This window comes from Mandrillus leucophaeus, unplaced genomic scaffold, assembly GCF_000951045.1.
Source record: "Mandrillus leucophaeus isolate KB7577 unplaced genomic scaffold, Mleu.le_1.0 Scaffold401, whole genome shotgun sequence".
Taxonomy (NCBI): Eukaryota; Metazoa; Chordata; class Mammalia; order Primates; family Cercopithecidae; genus Mandrillus; species Mandrillus leucophaeus.
Genome location: NW_012104266.1, coordinates 1,696,611 through 1,702,147, shown reverse-complemented (window position 1 = coordinate 1,702,147; position 5,537 = coordinate 1,696,611). Strand labels below are relative to the sequence as shown.

The window sequence follows — 5,537 nt, the reverse complement described above, 5'->3', positions numbered from 1 at the left end:
CGGCTAGTTTTTTTGTATTTTTAGTAGAGACGGGGTTTCACCGTGTTAGCCAGGATGGTCTCGATCTCCTGACCTCGTGATCCGCCCGTCTCGGACTCCCAAAGTGCTGGGATTACAGGCTTGAGCCACCGCGCCCGGCCACCAGTTGCTTATTTTCAAAGTTGGGGGAAGGGAAAAAGATTGTTATATTTAGCAAATATTGTACTGTAATTCCCAAGATCCTAGATCTGCAAATGAAGCTTAAACTATCCATAGGAAAAAAAATTTTTGGATGACCAGGTGCGGTGGCTCATGCCTGTAATCCCAGCACTTTGGGAGGCCAAGGCGGGTGGATCACCAGAGGTCAGAAGTTCGAGACCAGCCTGGACAACATGGTGAAACCCCGTCTCTACTAAAAATACAAAAGTTAGCAGGGCCTGGTGGCAGGTGCCTGTAAGCCCAGCTATTTGGGAGATTGAGGCAGGAGAATCGCTTGAACCTGGGAGGCGGAGGTTGCAGTGAGGTGAGATGGTGCCACTGCACTCCAGCATAGGTGACAAGAGCGAGACTTCATCTCAAAAAAACTTTTTTTTTTTTTACTATTTTCACACTGGTTTGGAAGCACAAACCTGAGGTCATCTTCCCAGGTTCTACCCCAATCCCACTGAAAAGTTTCCCATTACTCTTAGGATAAAAACAAAACTTCTTTATTTTTTTAGAGACAGGGTCTCCCTAAGTTGCCCAGACTGGTCTCAAACTTCTGGGCTCATGTGATCCTCCCACCTCAGGCTCCCAAAATGCTGGGATTACCAGCATGAGCCACCGGGCCAGCCTGACAAAACTTCTCAACAGGGCCTACAATGCCCAGGGGCATGGTTTTGCCCCCTTCCTACTGCATATATATGCATCTTTCTGGCCTTAAAGAGAGTCCTTCTCCAGTCCAAGGCTAATCCCTCTATTTGTATGACCCTGAACAAGTTCCCTCATTTGTAAAATGGGAATAATACCTATCTCATAGATGGTTCAGGATTAAATGAGGTCAGGTACTCTCTGCGGAGAGGTTGGCACAATGAATGATAGCTATTATTTAATCAAATCAAGCTCCTAGAAACTGTTGCTACTTCTTCTCATTCAATTATTCAACCTACTTGCCATCTGATTTCAGCACTGTTTTCACCAGGCTCACCAAATGCCAAATCCAAATGACAAATTTCAGTCCTTACCTGACTGACCTTTCTGCAAGTACTGGACACTGCTGACCACTCCATCCTTTGAAACTCTCCTTCTTTGGCTTCCCTCCAATCAGTATATCCTGGTTTCTGCATATTTTTCTGGACAGTGTTTCAAAGCATCTTTTGAGGTTCTTTTATTGCTTGCCTTTTCACACTTAAAAAAATGTTTTAACTTTACAGAAATAATACATGTATATTTGTATGTCAATGACAGTTACTCAGCAAGGGCTTCCCTGACCATTAAATTAGCACCCTTGATTGGGTGCAGTGGCTCACGCCAGTAATCCCAGCACTTCGGGAGGTTAAGGCAGGAGGGACTGCTCGTGTCCAGGAGTTGAAGACCAGCCTAGGCAACATAGCGAGACTCTGTCTCTTCAAAAAATACAAAAAAAATTAGCCGAGTGTGGTGGCACGTGACTGTAGTCCCAGCTATTCAGGAGGCTGAGGTGGGAGGATCACGTGAGCCTAGGAGGTTGAGGCTGCAGCAAGCTGTGATAGCGCCACTGCACTCAGCCTGGGTGACAGAGTGAGACTGTCTCAAAAAACAAAACAAAACAAAACAAAAAACTAGCAACCTCACCCACACCCTCTCATATCAATTTTATTTTCTTAATAGTGCTTCTCTTATTTGTTATTGTCTCCTTCCTTCACTAAATTCTAAGCACTTTGAGGGAAGGGGCTGTTTTATTCATTGCTGTATCTAAAACAAGCTTGTCCAACCTGTGGCCCACAGGCCACATGCGGCCCAGGATGGCTTTGAATGCGGCTCAACGCAAATTCATAAACTTTCTTAAAACACTATGAGGACCAAGAAGCAGGTTCTCTGCTCCTTCTGGGATCTCCACCTGGTTCAGCCCGCCTGCTTCCACTCCTGCCTCCACCATCTCCATCACAAGTCCTACAAGGTGTCCACCTCTGGCCCCCGAGGCTTCAGCAGCCACTCCTACATGAGCGGGCCCGGTGCCTGCATCAGCTCCTTGAGCTTCTCCAGAGTGGGCAGCCGCAGCTTCCAGGGTGGCCTGGGCAGAGGCTATGGTGGGGCCAGCGGCATGGAGGCATCACCACCGTCATGGTCAACCAGAGCCTGCTGAGCCCCCTTAACCTGGTGGTGGACCTCAACATCCAGGCCGTGAGCACCCAGGAGGAGCAGATCAAGACCTTCAACAAGTTTGCCTCCTTCATAGACAAGGTACAGTACCTGAAGCAGCAGAAGATGCTGGAGACCAAGTGGAGCCTCCTGGTGCAGCATAAGATGGCTCGGAGCAACATGGACAACATGTTGGAGAACTACATCAACAACCTGAGGCGGCAGCTGGAGACTCTGGGCCAGGAGAAGCTGAAGCTGGAGGCAGAGCTTTGCAACATGCAGGGGCTGGTGGAGGACTTCAAGAACAACTATGAGGATGAGCTCAATACGGGTACTTACAGAGATGGAGAATGAATTTGTCCTCATCAAGAAGGATGTGGATGAAACTTACATGAACAAGGTAGAGCTAGAGTCTCGCCTGGAAGGGCTGACTGACGAGATCAACTTCCTCAGGCAGCTCTATGAAGAGGAGATCCAGGAGCTGCAGTCCCAGATCTCGGACACATCTGTGGTGCTGTCCATGTACAACAGCCACTCCCTGGACATGGACAGCATCATTGCTGAGGTCAAGGCGCATTATGAGGAGACTGCCAACCGCAGCCAGGCTGAGGCTGAGAGCATGTACCAGATCAAGTATGAGGAGCTGCAGATGCTGGCTGGGAAGCACAGGGGTGACCTGCGGTGTCCAAAGACCAAGAACTCTGAGACGAACTGGAACATCAGCCAGTTCCGGGCTGAGATTGAGGGTCTTTTTTTTTTTTTTTTTTTTTGAGACGGAGTCTCCCTCTGTCGCCCAGGCTGGAGTGCAGTGGCCGGATCTCAGCTCACTGCAAGCTCCGCCTCCCGGGTTCACGCCATTCTCCTGCCTCAGCCTCCCGAGTAGCTGGGACTATAGACGCCCGCCACCTCGCTCGGCTAGTTTTTTGTATTTTTTAGTAGAGACGGAGTTTCACCGTGTTAGCCAGGATGGTCTCGATCTCCTGACCTCGTGATCCGCCCATCTCGGCCTCCCAAAGTGCTGGGATTACAGGCTTGAGCCACCGCGCCCGGCCGAGATTGAGGGTCTTAAAGGCCAGAGGGCTTCCCTGGAGGCCGCCATCGCAGATGCTGAGCAGCCGGGGGAGCTGGCCGTTAAGGATGCCAACGCCAAGCTGTCCGAGCTGGAGGCAGCCCTGCAGCAGGCCAAACAGGACCTGGTGTGGCAGCTGTGTGAGTACCCAGAGCTGATGAATGTCAAGCTGGCCCTGGACATCGAGATCGCCACCTACAGGAAGCTGCTGGAGGGCGAGGAGAGCCGGCTAGAGTCTGGGACGCAGAACATGAGTATCCATATGAAGACCACCAGCGGCTACGCAGGTGATCTGAGCTTGGCCTCTGGGGGCCTCACAAGACTCAGCCTCGGCTACGGCACGGGCTCCAGCTCCTTCAGCTGCACCAGCTCCATCAGGGCCATGGTTGTGATGAAGATCGAGACCCGCGATGGGAAGCTGGTGTCTGAGTCCTCTGATGTCCTGCCCAAGTGAACAGCTGCAGCAGCCCCTCCCAGCCTGCCCCTCCTGTGGCTTCCCTAGAGCCCAGGAGGGAGGCCACTGTGCAGGGGAGCACAGGGAACAGGAGACCCACCTGAGGCTCAGCCCCAGCCCTCAGTCCACCTGCGGGGGAGTTTACTGCCTGGGGACCCCCCTTGTCCATGCCTCCAGCTACAAAACAATTCAACTGCCTTTTTTTTGGTCCAAAATAAAACCTCAGCTAGCTCTGCAAAAAAAAAAAAGATTTATGCGGCCTTTTTATTAAAAAGCTCATCAGCTATCGTTAGTGTATTTTATGCGTGGCCCAAGACAATTCTTCTTCCAATGTGGCCCAGGGAAGCCAAAAGATTGGACACTTCTGATCTAGAATAATGCCTGGTATCCATTAGACTCAATGAATATTGACTGACTGAAATAATCCACATCTAATCAGTCATCAAATTTTATATAGATTCTACCTCCTAAATTCTCTCAAATCTCTGACCACTGTTCCTGCCTTACAGCTGATTTGTCTCACCTAATGACTGCCATAACAATTTCCAGTCCTGCTCTTTACCATCCACATTCTGAATTGCTGCTGAAATGATTCCAGTCCTTCAACAGATCCCCACTGCCTTTAGGATAAAGTCCAAATTCTTTAGCAAAGCATACAGAGCTCTCCAGATCTGGACACTGGCTAATTCCTTAGTTTCAGTTCTTGCCAGCCCTTCCATGTGCACCATGCTGTAACCATTCCTAATTCTTTAGTCACATGTTCCTTGCACATGCTATTTTTTCTGCCTGGAATGATAACCATTCCCTACCCCCATTGCTTGCTTTGCCTAATTCAAGCTAGTAAACTCTGGAAAGGCTTCCCTTAGATCCAGAGTTGGGGTTACTCTGTACCTTCGAAGTACACCATATGTATTTTATCATTTCACTTATCACACTCTTGCATGGACTTGTCTAACACTAGACCATGAGCGGTATTCACAGCACCTAGCACAGTGCTTGGTATAGAGTAGTCAAGAGAGCGTTACTGAAATGAAATGAAATTCACCATCTATTCCTTATAACCAGGTCTTCACCCCAGACTGCTTTACTATCTGTGCTTCTACACACTGACCAGTTGTGTTGCTAAGTACCTTTAAAGGAAAAACAGGCCGGGCACGGTGGCTCATGCCTGTAATCCCAGAACTTTGGAAGGCCGAGACAGGTGGATCATGAGGTCAGAAGATCAGGACCATCCTGGCTAACACGGTGAAACCCCGTCTCTACCAAAAATACAAAATATTAGCCAGGCATGGTGGCACACGTCTGTAATCCTAGCTACTCGGGAGGCTGAGGCAGAAGAATCACTTGAACCTGGGAGGCGGAGGCTGCAGTGAGCCGAGATCGCATCACTACACTCCAGCTTGGGCAACAGAGTGAGACTCCGTCTCAAAAAAATAGAAATAAAAATAAAGGAAAAAAAAATCACACCACAATAAGTGAGTACCATTTTAAATTAAGTCTTCAACCTTGCTTGTACATTAAGCATCCAGTAATCCTTTCATGGATCCCTAGTCAGCTCCAGCTCCAGCTCCCATTTTCATCGGTGACTATTGTAAGATTAAAAACAGGCCGGGCGTGGGGGCTCAAGCCTGTAATCCCAGCACTTTGGGAGGCCGAGATGGGCGGATCATGAGGTCAGGAGATCGAGACCATCCTGGCTAACACGGTGAAACCCCG

At 49.4% G+C, this 5,537-nt stretch overlaps 1 pseudogene across 1 annotated transcript; it reads left to right on the top strand.

The window, feature by feature from the left end:
• The first annotated feature begins 2,011 nt into the window (after positions 1-2,011).
• Positions 2,012-4,069, top strand: LOC105548177 (annotated as a pseudogene). Its single transcript, XR_001007350.1, has 2 exons — positions 2,012-3,024; positions 3,329-4,069. The product of XR_001007350.1 is annotated as a keratin, type II cytoskeletal 8 pseudogene (transcript).
• The last annotated feature ends 1,468 nt before the right edge of the window (positions 4,070-5,537 follow it).